General features: G+C 39.8%; 1 protein-coding gene and 1 long non-coding RNA gene across 2 annotated transcripts in view; one reads left to right on the top strand and one right to left on the bottom strand.

The window, feature by feature from the left end:
* The window catches only part of TLR3 (toll like receptor 3), a 43310-nt gene extending 34875 nt beyond the window's left edge, over positions 1-8435 (bottom strand). Inside the window, exon 1 of the mRNA XM_064652670.1 lies at positions 8318-8435. The gene's annotated coding sequence lies outside the window, so the exon portion shown is untranslated. The remainder of the gene's footprint in view (positions 1-8317) is intronic.
* Positions 8436-8531: 96 nt separating this feature from the next.
* LOC135413258 (uncharacterized) overlaps positions 8532-17444 on the top strand; it is a 54481-nt gene continuing 45568 nt past the window's right edge. Inside the window, exon 1 of the long non-coding RNA XR_010430151.1 lies at positions 8532-8766. This is a non-coding gene — a long non-coding RNA (uncharacterized LOC135413258). The remainder of the gene's footprint in view (positions 8767-17444) is intronic.

Raw genomic sequence — 17444 nt, 5'->3', positions numbered from 1 at the left:
CACTTATGACTGTTATACTACCCTGTATCAAGCATTAGTAAAAGATGCATGTACACAAGTAAAAATGCAGCCAGTGACATGCTGGCTAATAATTCAGACTGGAAGCATAGCCTAACCTTGTGACCAGCAGCTGCATGAAAAAAAAAAAGCTGTTCCAAAGGAAAATGTCTAAATACACTTCACTATCAGCTTGGAAAGAAAACATGATGATACAAAAGTCTGAGGAAATTTTTCATAAAGTTGCATAATTTCATACATATATAACATGGGAAACTAACCTCTGCAGTCAACCATAACGGGAAAGAGTACTTGGGGCATACCCAGCCAGTATATTTCTAGCTGTTACAAGCTTTCTCTGTTTGGTAGCAGACACAATGTGAGAAGCTGATTTTAGATATCCTAGAGGACATTTGGGGTTTTGGGGATGGAATTTTAAGGGTGGTTTTGAACAAACATAACCTTTACAGAAGCCAAAAGCCCATCATGTGATTTGGAAAGAAGTAGTCAAAGATCATTGCTTGAATGGATTTTGTCAGGGTCAAGGCAGGAATCCAGCAGTACATACCACCAATGCCACCCACTTACAGCACTGCACAAATAGTTTTAGAAAATAAATTCTGGAAGAGGCACTTTGTACAAAACTACCAGCTCTCACGTGAAAACTGCATTTTCTAGGAAGTAATAGGGAAATACGTGGCAAAATTAGGACAAAGCAACTAAGTCCACAGAAACTCATGTTACATCTGTACCTACCCACAAGCTTTGATTTAAGGTTGCAGTATTTAGAGTTGGCAAGGTCATGATTTGGTTTTCTGATTCTCTTAATTCTGCCCAAATCCAAACCATTTTGCCATTGAAGCTTAATGTAATCTCAAAGTAAAACACAGGTTTTCAGTAGAAGTACTTTTGAAGGCTAATCCTGGTATTTCAAGGGATGTGCAAAAATGCTTCCCCTGAGGAGGAATGACCCCAAGTACCCAAGCACACAGAGTCCATTTAAATGGAAAGTGGCATGACAGGGGAAAACCTGGAAATCTTCATGGAAATCAAGTTGAACCCAACCTGTGCAGCAAACCATGATGACATTTTGAGCTACATTAGCCAGCAGGCACTGGAGGTGCTTCTTTCCCTGCATTAAGCACTACTGAGAGCACATCTGTACCACTGTGTACAATTCTAGGCTCCCTGGGTACTAAACAGATATAGATATACCAGAGCAAAACCAGTAAAAGCAATTAAAGGGTTGGAGTGGTTTTTGTGTGAGAGACTGAAAGTACTATGATTGTTCAGCCTGAAGAAGTATCTAATGGGAGGATGTAGAGTCTGAGCCAGACTCCTATCAGTAGTACCCAGTGAAAGGATGAGGCAATGGACACAAACAGAAATACTAGAAATTGTTTAAAAAAAAAAGGTTTTACTTAGGGTGATGAAACACTGGGACATGTTTCAGAGGTTGTAAAGCCTCCATCCTTGGAGATATTCAAGAGCAGATGGGACACAGCTAATATCAGCTTGCTCTATGTGACCCTTCTTTGTGCAGAGGCTTGACTAAGCAGTCTTCATAGGTCCTTCTTCCATCCTCAACTATTTTATGATTCTGCAAAGAATCCATGAGACTTTACATCATCCATTTCAAAGAGCCCAGGCCAACCTAGCTTCCTTTTAATGGGTTTCACTTGGTCACATCTGAGTCTGATTAAAAGAAAGCACCAAATGTTCCACTTATAGTGAAAGCCACATTCACTGGTAATATTGTTAGAAAGCCATGAGTCTTAGCAGAGATCTTTACACAGTGCTAATAAGAAACTAAAACAGCCTATGTCAATGCATTTATTTATACATTTGAGCATCATCAAGCATGCATTTAAAGAGAGATAGTGTAGACTATGCAATACTGTACCAGACTCGAATCAGTGCAGAGGGGTAGTCTACCTCTGTATATTCAAATTTAGACTTTAAATGTAGTTGGTCATATTCCAGCAGGAACAAGGTAGAGTTCATTTGACATCAAGAGTTAACACTTGCTCCAAAGGAACCTGACTTTTTGCTGTAACCCATTTGTATTGTACTGATAGCCTAGAGTAGAGAAATAAATACTCCTTTCAGTGTCTGGCAGTAGGTAAGAAGTAGAAATGTGACCTAAAGTCTGGTATTGTCTGCTCTGCAGATCTCTATATGAACTACAAGAGGGAATAAGTTATATAGTGCTTGAATTTAATTAGCCAAAGCTGTTAATACATCCTGAAGTGAGGGCTTTGGTTGACTATTCTTTTCATCAGATTTCATCCTAGATTACTTTGCCTAGAACAGCTTCTGATCAGTGGACATTGCTCTGAGTACAAATGCCCAAATTCATTAAGTTCTTTGTTTTATAGTGTCCACCATGTAGAGCTTTTCAAAGTCATCAATAAAGAAACTAAATTAAATTTTTTAAGAACTTACAAGTTCACATCAGTAAAAGAAAACATCTACTGCTATTTTCTTGCTGTAAGTGCTTTTTTGCACTAGAAAAAGGTGAGGAAGCAAAATTTCCTTCGCTGCCATTTTTCTCGACATTTTTCTCATCAATTTGACTTTCAACTAAAATACAGGAAACATGATACTATATACAGTAAAACCATAAAATTAATATATGTAAATCAATGTTATAGAATTAGAAGTCTCTTGGATTTTTATTACTTTTATGTACATAAAAATAAAATAAAAATAAAAAATGCAAATATATTCAAATAAATTACGAGTTACACCTTTATTTTGATACTCCTCTGAATATACTTATTACATAACTGAAATGATGCACATATGGAAAAAGTAGGATCGTGTAACTGAATAAAATTCTGTATATTGGCAAAGCCAAAAAATTACAGAACTTTAAAGACCTCATATTTCAATAGAAGGAACCACATTTAGTATAAACTTTTCCTGACATCCAATGCTTTTATTCCTTCTGAAGACAGTGATAAAGTGAGTCATTCACAAGCAACAGTAATATGGTATCTTCCTTATCAACACCATTTTTAGCTCTGACCAGTCTACCACACAGCACTAAGCAGCCAACATAGGCATAAGAAATCTAACACTTGTTTTCTCTTCAGCTCTCGAGCTGAACATATCCTGCTCCATCTTTTCTGAGCTGATATAAACTACTGACTCTGCATGCTGGACCTGGGAATAAAAGTATAGGAAATAGAGCTTTCCTCGGGGTTCTGGTGATCAAAAACTTCATGAATGCTTCAGTAAATTAAGAACCTCATTTCAAATGACTGGCAGTACTGACCAGGCTGACAATACTTATTGAGCAGAAGAAAATTTAAAAAAATTTCATTTGTTCAGCATCTGAAGCCTGATGAAAGCAGTGCTATACAGTCATTTAAGAGAAAATATTGCAAGACCCCTTTTCAACATAAACTGAAAATGGGGTGGTAACAGTTCCCTACGGAGTATGTTATAGTAAAGGCTCAACACAACCCTATTGGAATCAATGGAGGTTATACCCATTTGCATCAGTAAAGGATCTGGCTACAACTCTTTAGTGGTCAACAGCAGTTCAAGTGTATTCTAAAGAACTTGTTTGTGTTGCATTCTCCCAACTTTGAAAACTGTTCCGTTAATGTATAAAAACTTGCACTGTTCTGGAACATGGATCTATTTGAAAGAGGTGACTCATTCTTTTGCTGAGGACAGCATTAAAAGTACAACAAACTGAACTTAAGTTAGAAAGGAAGTAAATACACTGGCAGACAGAACTAAAAGGCTCACTGGTGTCACGCTATTAAGTCCTAGAAAATTACTCTATCGTTCTGCTGCCTAAGCCTAAGATTCTTTCCTTTCTTCTTAATCTCACTTTCTGGATGTTATCCAGCTTACTTGATTCACCTCTCTACTTGTAGCCTCTGTCAATCTTTAGAAAAATAAGCCCTGTGAATTTTTTTTTTCTTTCTTCTTGTTGCCAAGGATTCTGTTTAAAAAGCATGCTTGCTTGACTTTCAGGAATTTGCACCAATATAGAATAGCGATGAGTTACAGCATGTTCAAGAAATGCACACACTTCCAAGCACAGAAAGAACTGATGACCAACAAGGCAGCTATAGTATTATGCTGCACATATTTCACCATTTCCTTTTTATCAGCAAGAAGGTGTATAAATATTTACTTGTATTTGTTTGAAACTAACCAACCAAGATCCTAATAAGCCTGACAAACACTTCAGTATGCGTTATCAAGTAAAATATTACAAGCCAGGTGGATATGAAAAGCATGTCTGGAAAAATTAGCAAATTCCTGATTAAAAACAATACTGCAAGGGTTTTCAGTAGAAGTAAATTTTCATGCTAATCCTCACAGTAATTTGGGATACTGTCAAACATTAACTTTCAAGGTCATGTCTATGTATTTCATATTCCAAAATTTCTCATTAGGCTCAAGCATAAATCAGACTTTCAGTCTTTTGTGGAAAGGAGGTCTAAACCAGAAGAGATGGAGAGAGAAGGAGCCTTCCTTCAATTTTTTGCATCACCTAGGACAGCAACCTGCGCCTTCCACAAAGGGGGATGGTCCTATGCACATCACTTGTCTAGGGCTTCTCCACATGTCTTGTCCTGGAACTATCCTTCTCTGCAAATTACTAAACATTTCCAGCAGAAATTACATGATCCTGGACATCCCAGAACCCTGGACACAGCTTGAAGTTAGATTAATATCCTCATCAGCCATTATTTTATTTCTGACTGTAGTCCTACCATGGCTCTCAGACTTTCTTTCTTGACACTTGAAGACTCCCTGAAGAATATATTTTTTTGAAAAAGCCCTTCCTTTTTTTTTAATTAGCATTTTCTGCTGAAAATTCCCACTAAACACCCCACCAGCTTCATATTTTAGATACCTCCATGCCATGAGAAAAAATGCTGCTACAATGTATCACATTAAGTTTGTTTTTCAATATACTCCAGTCACTCCAATATATGAACAACATTACCCAGTGTAAATTTCACTAACACCCTTGTGGTTTAGTGCTTCCTGCTGTCTGGCCTTGAGCCTCTAGATAAGTCCAATAGAACATGATAGGCACTTGGACTTAGTTGAAAGTCAGTGGCAGCTTCCTTGGCCTTAAAGCTTCTTCTCATCTTCATTAAGCATCTATCTTTCCCTGGCATCTATCTTTTTGTAATCCCAATTAAGAATAATGCTTCAAGTTTATAGTGCAATTCAGACACTGGTACTCAAATGGATTTCTGTTGCGTTAGAAGCAGATTAAAAATCTGGTTCAGAATAACACTCTAGTCTAAATAGAGAATTTTTGATGTTGATTACACCACTGTCAGGTGTGCATAAATTCCCCACTGCCTCTCCACCCTAAGAATTTTGTGTGGGTACATTCCCTTACTGTGAACAGAATTTCAATGTAATAAAAGAGTTCTATCAGAGCATGTGCCTGCCTGCTAATTTTGCCAGTTGTGGAGATCAGAATAATGTACCTCAGTTTGTCTCTGTCCTACTTACAGGGGCTGTAAGTATCACTACGTGGGTATAACCAAAACTGTGTATTCTACACATTCTATGTCATTTCTGATGGACTGTTAATAATGGGTCATTTGCAGCAGCTGCCCAGGGCACACCTGACACCTCAGGCTACAAGATGGGTGTTAAAGAAACCCTGCGAGGGGTGTTTCTTTGTCTTCATGCTAATAACTGTGATTACAGCTGTGATAACTCCTCTCAGGGGAGGAATTAGCACATTCATACTCAGCCTGAGGGGTCATCTCTGCTAATGGGCCATAGTGGACTGGCATAATAGGTGGCTGCAATGACCTAGACAATAAAAGATACCAAAAATATCCCATGACTGGCAGAGTTAAATCACCCATTGTGAAACTCCCCGCCCTGGGGGAGGTATTGGACATTCCCACCTGAACCTGAGCATATATAATCTTGGGGTTTTGGGACTTCTGGTACCACTTGTTGGATCCAGTGGAGATCCAGAAGTCCAACAGGAGTGTGGCTACCACTCTTGACAGGACTGCGATCATTACTTAACAGGACTGCGACCATCATCTGGGCAGTCAGATTTCCTTTCCTTTTACTTTGCCCTCAGGGGGGCCACGTGGTGCTCAGCACAGGGGCTAACAAACACCATTCTGTCCTTGTTCCAGGGTGTAGGGTTATACATCTCTCTTTACAGGTTAAAAAACCAGTTTTTCTCCATATCTTTGTACTTATTATAATCTTTTTAGTAAATTGTGACTCTGACTTGTAATTTCTCTTGAGTTGGGTTCATTTCTCCTGCCGGTTTACTTTTAAACCAGCACAGTCTTGTGGAGAAGCAAGATTCAGGATGGGAACAGTTCCAGGCATGGAGAAAAGCATACAGCAATTGGCAGGACTTTCATATGGACTTTACTGTTATTATGTGGTTTCACTGTAATCATGCTACACAGCGCACAACTGCACATGCCCAGGCTTCCTCCTCCCCCTTTTGCCTGTGCCCTGTTCTGATTTGCTCCCCCATTTGTCTGTCTGATAACCCACCCGAGGTACTGCCCCTTTTTCCTGGCGGGACGGTTAAGAATCGGGCGCACGCCTGAATAAACAAGTCTGCTTGCACCCGTCCTCATGTCCTGTCCCCTCTTCCCTTCGGACCCGCAACACAGTCTCCCATCATGACACAAACTACTAGGTAGGTACAGTAGGTGTAAAACTTTCCAGAAGAAATACACTTACTGCAGAGATCACAAAACTCTTCCCTACTTCCTTTTGGTCTTTGGCAGGAAGAGAAAGCCAACAGTATCTCAAATAAGCAGCTATCATCAGAATACGGATTTGGACTGTGGCTCATTCCTTTTTCAGGCCAAGAAATTCTTGGATGGTCAAAAGCAGGATGCGGGCCAGGTGAACCACCTTGGCAGCCTGGGATGTGGCCCACAGACTATTACATTACTATATTTATCTAAATGTAATGTTATGCAGGGAGTACATGCAAACATCTCTGCATAGATAAAGCCTGCTAAAAGCTAACAAGATCTTTCCTTTTTGCTGTACTCGAGGCTTTCATATTTTTCCATTGCCCAAACTATTTGAAATATTGCAGATTTTAGTACTACTGCTTATGAAAAACTTTTTGGTTTCCACTACTCTTAAGGCACTTTAATTTTTCCTTCTAAAATAATATTTACTAAACTAAGTGTTATGCAAAAAAAAAAAATCAAAAATACTTTCCTATCCAAAAGACATGAACATGAATTTACTGCACTGTCATATTTCACCTGCTGCTTCTATCCTTGCAGATAACTACACTTCATTCAGAATTTCATTCAGACGGCTTGATGTCAGATCAAATCTTGCCCAGCAAGAGTTTCATGAAAACAAATCGCTTACACATAAAGTTATACATTACAGAGTATCTCAGTCTGCCAGAATTTTATACATTTGCTCTGAGATTCAGGGTATTAAATTACATCCAGAAGCAAGTCCTAAGAACTGTTTCATTTTACGGGTGACAAAATGCTCAGTTCCTTTCAGGTGAGCAGGTGTGTGCATTTGGTTGCTGGCTGGGGTTATACCACACATTTGGCTTTGAAAACAAGACACAAGAATTTAAAAAAATCAAAACAACTTTGAAGCAACCCGTTGTGAACAATACTTAATCTTGTTTTGTTCTGTGCCAACAATCATTCTGGAAAATATTTTGTGAATAATATACCCTGCTGTGAATTAGATAATAATTTAAAATAATGTTCTCAAATGATATTGTGAGTTATGCCTGAGGACATGCCTCAAAGAATTGAAGGAGTCACATACGGAAGCCACAGTAGGTTTTCCAAAGAAAGAAAATGAAGCTGAAAAATTAAGTCAAGATGGCAAAATTATAACGTAACTATTCACAATAAACTGAATCTGCAATTCAGAAACTAGATCTACAAACCCAGCATAGCTGAGTAACAGCACAGCTGAGAGAAGTCTTCAAAATAGTGCTGTTAAGAGAAGAACACTGAAACTTAAAAGTAAGTGAGTGCAACAGGTGACAGATCCCATCCTTATCTATTGCTGCAGCAAGCTTTTGTAATTACATCTAAAAGAATTTTAAATAGCCATGAAAAATAACAATGTAAAACAATATTATCTTTAAGGGGACTGCTATAGCAGCATACACAGTATCTCTCAAAACCAATAAATCTATACAGTTATGAATTTCAACATTCAGCATGAAGACACTTTATAATAATTCCTCCAGTGCTATTACTCTTGGTAGGTTTTCAGAAGGATGACCCTATAACCTACATCTCAAGTAAAGAGTATTGAGTTGTTAGAGTACCATACTCACTTGTCAGATTTTCCTTCTTCTCTTCCTTTCAACTTTTGCCCACCACCTCCTTCCACAGCAAACAAAAATTTGGACATTATCAGTCACCTTTGCCCTGACTCTGAATACCCCAAGAATAACAGTGTGCTTGGCGCAGCTGACAATATTTGGAATGAAAGTAGTTTCATACCAATCAAGTTAAATTATAACCCATACTAACCTCAGTTCAAATTCTAAAAAGACCACCAGCAGCAGACAGATCAAAGTCAGGGATTCCTAAACTGGGAATTATAGCCAGCTGTAGCATACCAGTAGAGCCTTCCAGGCACCACAAATACTTGCAGCTTCAGAGAATCAGCTTGCAAAATCCTAACTGGACAAGCTCATCCTCCCGGTTCCATCTGGATTGTGGCATAAATACAAAAGAGAACAGAAATCCCTGCTGAGTTCAAGTAACTTCAAACAGGTAGGTGCGGGGAGAGTATATGAGCTGTCGGGAATGTGTAGCTTGTACCTCTGCTGGACAGTAATAAAGTAGAGAAGGATGGGAAAGAGAAATGACAAATCAAAGTGTAATAGTCCTAAAAACATGTGTTCTGAAGTAGGGAGTAAGAAGAGAATAGTCAGAATAGAAGCTGAAGTCTGAGGTGGACTTCAGCAGTTTTCTGTGAACTTATTTTAAAGTGTCTCAAGTGGGTGGAAGACTCCAGAGAAAGCTGCCTCCGTTTAAGCATCTAAGAGGCAGCTAAGAAAAGCAGCACTGGAAAAGTCCACAGAGGATAAGATAACACATGATGTTAACTGTTTCTAAGGTTGTTTTTTGCTTTACTTCTCCCTGTAAATAAACCTAAAATGCGGGAAAGAGAGGTGGATAGTTAACTAAGAAGGTCATGCATGGAAGTTCAAGTCATCACTCCTGCAGTTTATGCCATTGTTGCAGGCATCTGCCACTCACAGGCCAGGGTCTGCCCACCACCCATCCCCACTTGGTAGAATGGCCTTTTTTCAAGATGAAATCCTCTCAAACGTAGATCACTGCCCTCATCACACTGCTGTTGCCTACAAGGCCCACACAGCAAACAGAAATTGTACAAAGGCAGTGGTCACTCTAGGACAAGGCTTTCTCCTTACCTCTCAGAACATGCCTAGCAGGCTTCACTTTGTTCATGATGCCATGACCATAGCAAGCTCTTGCCCAGCAAATGTTGCCTCAGAATCCCCTATCACCCCTAGACAAAGCTCCTTCCAACACATCCCCATTCTTCAGGGCTTCTGCCCCACTTAGGGACAGCTACTGCCTTCCAAAGGACTGCTTTTCACAAGATTAGAAAGCTGCTTAAAACACAAGGCAGTCAACTCATGGGTAAGGACTCCCCAGATAACAGGTCCTCTCTCGGAGGACAAACCCACCGAAACATGAGGCACTCAGCTCATGAATAGCATCACTGCACTCTCCTGCACCCTCACCACCTTCATACCATATGGAAGCTGCACATATGGATGTGCAAGTCGTACAGAAGGCTGCCATTCCCCCAACAACTCACTTCTCACAAGAGAAAAGCTTGCCTGAATCCCCTAACCTATGGACCCATGCTGCCACAGCACACTTCACTCTGCCACCGTCAAAAGCATCTGCTCCTTCTGGACAACTCTGTGCCTCCTTTCTCCATCCTTTTTCCGGAGACTTCAAGCCCGCCCAAATGCCTCTCATACAAGGCACTTTGCAGGTAAACACCATCACCACTACACATTCCTGCCAGCTCTGCTGCCCTCACAGACCATGTAAACCTCACCTAGGCATCTGCCCCTCCTCAGGGAGGCTAATCTTTCCTGCAGTGGACACTTTTACAATACAAGCCCATACAAACACTGTTTAGTTCACAATCATCATTGCAGCAAAACTCCTGCCAACTTTCACAAATGGCAGTAGCCCATCAGCCTCTCTGCCTACCACCCCAGCTAAAGCTCCAACCCTTGCGACAGGTCCCTTCTGCAAACATGAGACATTTGGCCTGCAAATGCAATCACATGCTCCTGTTTACCCCATCACCCTCACAGCACACAGGAGACACACAGGCATCTGCCATTCCAGGGGAAGGCTTTCCCCATCCCTGAAGCAGTTCCTGAATTAGGAGATTAGGCTCATCCAAACACCTGTCAAACTTGAGGAACTTCTCTTGGAAACACACAATCATACCCTCTACTCCACACTACCACCATTTATTCCCCCCTCCTACCCCCCATCCCAGGAAGGGTGGAATACGTGGATGACATATGCCAGTGTGCACCTTTCCTGTGGAAAGCTTTCCCGCCATCCTGCAGTGAATACTTTCTGCTTCCAACAGAGGAGACCCTGCCTCTGAACACTACTGCAGCTGCACTTCTACTAGTCCCACACCAACTGGAAACTGCTCACAAGTGTGCAACTGCCCAAAAGATAGCCCCTTACTCTGTGAATACCACTGTAGGCTCTTTCCACCTGTGACACTGCACAAGCCTCTGTCAATCCTTGAGGATTCCGCCCATCCCCACTTGACATCACTTTTCCCTAGACTGTAAACTCCCCTCAAAGACAAGGTTGTTAAGTTCATAAAAGTAATCGTTTGCACACATTTCTCCTTTTCATGTCATCTTCACAGCTTACAAAACTGCACACAGGCACTGTCTCTCCCTGAGGAGACTACACCCTACCCAGGAGCATTCTTTTTAAAAAGGCCATGAATCCTTTAGGACCAAAGGGATTTAGACACTCCTGACACTGCCACAGCAAACTATTTCCATATCAGGCACCTGCTTCTGTCCAGCAAGACACTGCTTGCCCACAAGTTCCTTTTCACCAGACTATATGCCCCACCTGACTTGAAGCACTTAATTTATAATGCCATTGCATAACCCTGCACCTTTTACAGTGCATGAAAACTGTGCACAGTTGTGCGCCACTGCTTACGGAGATTTTCCCCACCTTTCCTTCTACAGCCTCAACACTTTACAAGCTGTTGCCACCGCTGCACACTCCTGCCTCTTGTATCACCTTCACATGGCCACCACTCCTGCACAAGGCTCTCTCTCTCTGTTCCCTTTTCTTATTTCTCTAACTCCACAATTTACTTCAATTTAAACACCATCACACCCTCCTGCCACCCCATAGGAAACTCAAGTCACACACAGGTAACACCTTCCACCTTTAGGGTTCCCTTCTCCCTTAACACATGCCCACACCAATGCCTCCTAACAAGAGGATGCTAGCTCAAGAACACAGGCCTTGTAGCACACTGTTTCTGCAGCATCACTCTCAAGTTGATTACCACTCCTGGGAAAGGGCCCCCTATCACAGGGCCTTTTTTACAAGGATCCTAGCTGCCAAGATGCATCCCAAAACAGGACACACTCTTTGTGAACACTACTCTCACGGTCCCTCTACCCCATCACCTTCACAGCGTACAGGACACACAGGAGATGCCCAGATGCATCTACTCCTTCCTAAGGAGACCTCCCCTCATACCGCCCCTCTCCTGGTCCCTTCATAAACCTAACTCCATGTTTCACAAGGAGCCATGCACCCAGCTTGTGCTCACCCAAATACAGTCCTGCTGCTTCCCCAGCAAACAGAGGCAGAACTGTAAGGCACCTACCAAGCCTGGGCATAGCTTCTCTCCACAAGAAGTTACTTTTTTGCAAGACCTTCTGAATGTACTTCATTTAGCTAGACAAGACTCTCCCACTCTCCCACCACCCCCCAGCAAACAGTATCAAGCACCAGTGCCCACCACTACCAAGGATAGCTCGTCATAGAGCCACAAGCCCACACCAACAGCTCCCACACAAGAGCCTTTGTTCAGGCACACCACCCCTGTTGCATACTCTTTCTGTCAACGCCACTCATAAAGTCACCTGCCACTTCAATGAAGGCTCCTCATGCCTTAAGGCACTTTCTGGAAAGCTCTGAGCCACTCAGACTGTTGCCATACACAACAAATTCCAGTTTCAAACAGCATCACATACAGAGGGCTTCCTCATGGTTGCCTGGGCCTCAGGAAGGTTTTGCTGGTATGTGATGTGGTTTTAATTGTGTAGGACATTTTATGTTCGGTACAGTGTGGAGAGATGCTTCTTATAGCTAGCTTCTTACAAACCTATGACTGTGGCTTTGATCTAATTTAAAATCCTAATTTAAAAAAATAAAAAAAAAAAAAGAAAAAAACCACAAATTGTTGGCTTCAATGGACAATTATTTTTCATGGGGTTTCTTTGTGATTGGTTGCAAACCTTAATGTCTAACTTTTTGAAGACATTGAGGAACTGCTTGAATGCAAAATAGTTACATAGTGCTTTTTGTTGTTTCTTTCTGTATGTGCAGTTGCAAAACAATTGTAGTTACAAAAAGCACAAGAAGTGATGCAACTGTTTGTTCTTGGATCTTCTTAGAGTGCTAATGATTAATTCCTAATGTTTCACACTTCCCCCTTAGAAACTTTTAATATAGACCTGATAACCAGAGTGGAATGAGTAGCTCCTTGATGACTCTTACTAAGCTGTTATTTACAGCTTATCATTATAGGTATGATAATAGCTATAAGAAAACAAGATAGACAGTAAGGGCTTGGTTTGGAGAGTATTTTAACTTACTTCCTAGAAAGGTTCCAACACTACTTTACTTTATATCCTTTTTCCTCTTGTCAACCTTTTGACAGTTTCTTTAGCAGTAGTGTGCCAAAGTAAAAACACTGACTTCTGTTAGAAAGCATTATTTTTTTAGTTTTTTATCCTTTTTTGAAAAGTTTGAATCTATTAATGAGATGATGGGCTAAGATAGTGAAAGTCTTAAATACAGAGAAAGATAGCATACAGATATTGTTTGAGATAAAGAGCCACACAAATTTCTATAATCTAACTGTATCCTTTACTTTCTGCAAAATGAGGAAAGTGAGCTTTTGGTATCTTTATGGAAAGGTTGAACACCTTAAACCCTAGAAAAACTGAATTTCACCATTAGAACTTGCTGGGTGTTGCTATAGTGTCAAAATACAGCATCTGTTACAGTCTGCCATAAAGCAGAGCATTTAACTTGGCAATATTTGTTCCTTCTGGAAATTAGTCCAACTGTTTGCTGCAATATCTACCAAATAGCCCTCAAGTTTGTGAGCACTAATAGCTATGAAATCTTGTTTTCAAACCACAAAAGCTCTGGACCTTATGACTGAATTGTAGGCGTGACTAAAAATCTTACTGTCCCTAAAACTTAATTCTCTGGTGTCAATGAGGCAGGCTTGTTTCTGCCCAGTTTTCTCCTGTTTCAAGATTTTGTGAATTATGTAGATGTGTGATTTTTTATCTTGTTTTTTTACCACACCTTCCTAGTTACATTGCTGATGAGATTGAATACAGTCTTATTTTTTCTTAGGAGGAGAAAAGCTTTATTAATGAAATTCAAATGTGTATCGTATTAAGCTTTTAATTTGCTGGCCCTGGTAGCTTGTCACGTACTTAACTGTCAAATGTTTCATTTAAGTCAGTCATTAAGAAATTATTTCTGTGAGTTTTCATTTCAATACTGAATTGAATTAGTGATGAAGATTTGAGTTGGGTTGAGAACATAGTCGAGATGTCTTTTCTTTAACCCCCACCTCCAAAACAAACAAATGTCGTATGCTTACTTCTAAGGACAAGAACTGCTTCAGTAAATCTTCTACACTTTTTCCAAGCCTTTTATTGCTTTCATAATATTGAATTAAGGAAAGCAGAGTCAACTAAAATAACACCAACTGGATGCTTACCAAAATACATTAATTCTGCTGAAGAAAAATATGTTCCACAGAGCAAGACTAGGCTTTACCCTAATAAGAACTTAGTATAGATAAAATCACTGTAATGTGTCAAGAAATAATCAATGTTATAGTAAGAACTACAGTTGACTTCACTGTGGATAAGCATCTGTAGATGGAGTTTAGTTTTACCACCATGACTTAGTCAGATATTCTGTGGCAAATGTGCTTCAAAAACTAGTTGATTATTGCTGGTAAAGTGCTCTTGGTGTCTGTGGCTCCTGAGCTGTTGAGAGAATGTTTTATGCGTTTGTGGTGCTTATGATAAAAGTGTGGGAAAACTACCAGAGCACAAACTTTTTTTATTGTGGCAAATTAGTGAAAATGCAAGCTATGCTTGGCTCATAAATTAAGGCAGAATTTAGCCACCTGACTGATCTCAACATAATGCCTCTGCGTAGTGCTGCTGGGCAAGGCACAAGAGTTAGAGTGTAGCCCATTTATTATGAAGCAGCTGAATCCTAGTGGAGTGGAATATGAGCTGGAGTTATTTGCACAGTTTTATTGGCACAAGGCTAGAGGGGAGTTTGCTTTTCACGGAAACTGTATCAACTTTGGCAGAGGTACAGAATTTGAATTTCTTCAGAGACTCTTACATCTTTAATATTTTCATTTTTGAGGAAACAGTGAGCTGTTTCAGTTCAGATTTTGAAGCGTAGTGTATGTGTAAAAATATCAAGCCAATCAAATACCAACTGGATGCCAAACTAAACTATAGTTACAACTTCATTTACTGCAAGAAATATAAAAGTGACCTTTCAAAAACCAACTGATAAGTAAAAAGCCTCTGTACTAGCACTCAGAGTAGGTATTTTCAGATATTTCTGCATCCATGTAGCTTAATTGAAGAGTCTCTAACTCTTCACTGGGAATACTGATTCAGTCATACTGCTGTAACAAAGTTAGTTAGCTGCTTGTTTTGCATTTCTTGGGAATACAGTCTTGGAGTTACAACTGTCTTGGTGCCATCCATAGTGAGGATTGGAGGCAACGAGTTTTAAAACTACAATGGTAACATAATTCCTAATTAAATATGATAGGATAAAAAGTTACTCTTGAGTCTTCCATAATATCTGCAGACAGGTTAAGATGAAGACAAAAGCAGACTTTGCAGTCCTGGTAGCCTTAGGTAGTCTACTTCTGTTTAATAATATTAAACTGAATATTTTAAATAATTATATCTAATATAATACTGTCTTTATCCCTTTTGAACATCCCCTGTCTCCTAGAAACTTCCAATTTAAGACATTGTTGGGGAGAGAAGAGAGGGAATAATGCAGTTTCTCTTAAGTTAGGAAATGCAGTTTTGTGTGAAAGAAATGCCAAGTGTCTACTGTACTATAAATGATATTTCAACACAACTGGCCACAAACTTCAATTGATCTCATACGTATTCTTAACTAGGATGAAGTGCTACTAGTAGTCTTATCTGTTGTTCTTGTAATTGCCCACTCTGCAATTACATTCCTTGTTAACTCCAGGGCATTTTTATCTAGAGCGATCCAAAGCTTCTTAATGATAAAGGAAAACTGATGTAGCAGAAGCAAAGGTGGGAGGAGAGAAACTGTCAGGTTTGGTCCCTCTACCCCATGCGTTGTGAATTGAGAGGTAAAGATATTTCTGAGGCAGGACACAGTTTTACTATTATGTAACTTTCTGTTCCAGACTCTTTTCTCCTCTTTCTCTAGAGGCAAGAGTTTCCGAGTGCTTCCAAAGCTCTGTTAAGTTTGAAGTAGGCAGTGAAGACTTTAGTGCTTTTTCTGCCCTAAACAGCTGCTTGCCTTATGCCTTACAGTAGTCAGCTGTGACTAATAGTAATTGGAGGAGTACCATGAACAACTGGAAGCTTGCACAATAATGTTATTCGAAGCAATGTGCTATTGTCAATATAAACTCAAATATATTTAATGCCATCGTAATTCCCTAGCAGCCTTCCGAATTGGCTGGTAGACTCTGAAAGCTCTCTTAATTGTGACTTTGTAAAACCCTGGCATATTAGATTAAATAAATGAATGTTGTGCTCTTAAGCTTTTCTAATGGAGATTAAAATCTCTGTCAGTTTTGCTTTCTACAGTGTAGCCTTACATAGGCCCATATGTTGTACTTGAAGGGCTAATGAGACTCTCTGAGATTGGAGAAAATGGCAGTTCCCTGAGGGTATGAGCACCTCTTAGGTTTTTTCTTTAATCATAAAGTTGTACTTTTTATTCATTCTTTGAAGCAGCTGCTGTTTTTTTGTGACATTTTTCATTTTGACACACAGGATACTAACACAGACTTCTGCTCAAGGCTTCGCATTCCAGCAGTGTTGAAAACGTCATGTACTTTGAGGTTGAGTCCTGTGGATAATGCACAGAAACACTGTATTTAGTAGAAGGATGCTAGTTTCGTAGCTATTTACCTTTTTGAAAGCTAGGTGCTGTGAAAATAACTGAGAATTGTTTAGAAGAGCTTTCCATTTAAGAACTACACAACTCAGGATTTGGTAGCCTAAAGGTCCAGAACAAATTTGTGGGACTGAACTTGCAAGTGGTGGCTAGAGCAGAGAAAAGAGACAACGTTACAATCTCCATTACAAATGTGTCATCTATGCTTTCTTAAAGCCCAACTATCTCTCTCCCTCCTAGCTCTGGTAGTGCCCCAGGTCTGCAAACAGGGGTAGTTCCAATGCAGAATTGAGTCTGTTGTAGGACTGATGCCTCAGATAGCAACAGCACGTCGGTGCCACTAGCTCTTAGCCTGTTAACATCCTAACTAGTATTTTTCAAATACCCTTCAAGTAGCATGTAATATTTTTAAAGGAAAAAAAAATAGAGCCCACAAAAAATAGTGGAATCAGAAAAATTAACTAATTTTTATGCTGTTAAATATTTGTAACATTTACTTGATCAATGCTTGTTTCAAGCAGTAACCTTCTAACTTATGATACATCTTACTTTAACTTGAAGCAATTGGATTTTTTTAACAGCCAGAGCTTCTAGAATCATATGACACTTGTCAGTCTTGCTTTCTATCTTAAAAAGGAATTTCTAGTTCATGAAAACATGAACCAAAGTGCTCTGTAAAGGTGGTGCAAAGAATGGGGTTATTGCACGCTAGTTATTAACTTGACCTATTTGGTAAAGGGAAGTAGCAGATCTTTGGTTTTATGTTGATATTTTGATTTAATAATGACAAAAAATTTAATTGTGGCACATGCTTTTTCTTGTTTCTGCAATGCTTTTGTTGTGACTTGAGAGATGTTTCCTATTTGCTTCCAGGATCTCTTATGAGTACAGGCTCTTCTTCATTTCTTCCTCCTGTCCTTCAAAATATTGCTAACCCCC

The sequence above is a fragment of the Pseudopipra pipra genome, chromosome 4 (genome assembly GCF_036250125.1).
Source record: "Pseudopipra pipra isolate bDixPip1 chromosome 4, bDixPip1.hap1, whole genome shotgun sequence".
Taxonomy (NCBI): Eukaryota; Metazoa; Chordata; class Aves; order Passeriformes; family Pipridae; genus Pseudopipra; species Pseudopipra pipra.
Note: the sequence above shows the minus strand (reverse complement) of the source record. Positions and strands in the feature narration are given on the sequence as shown.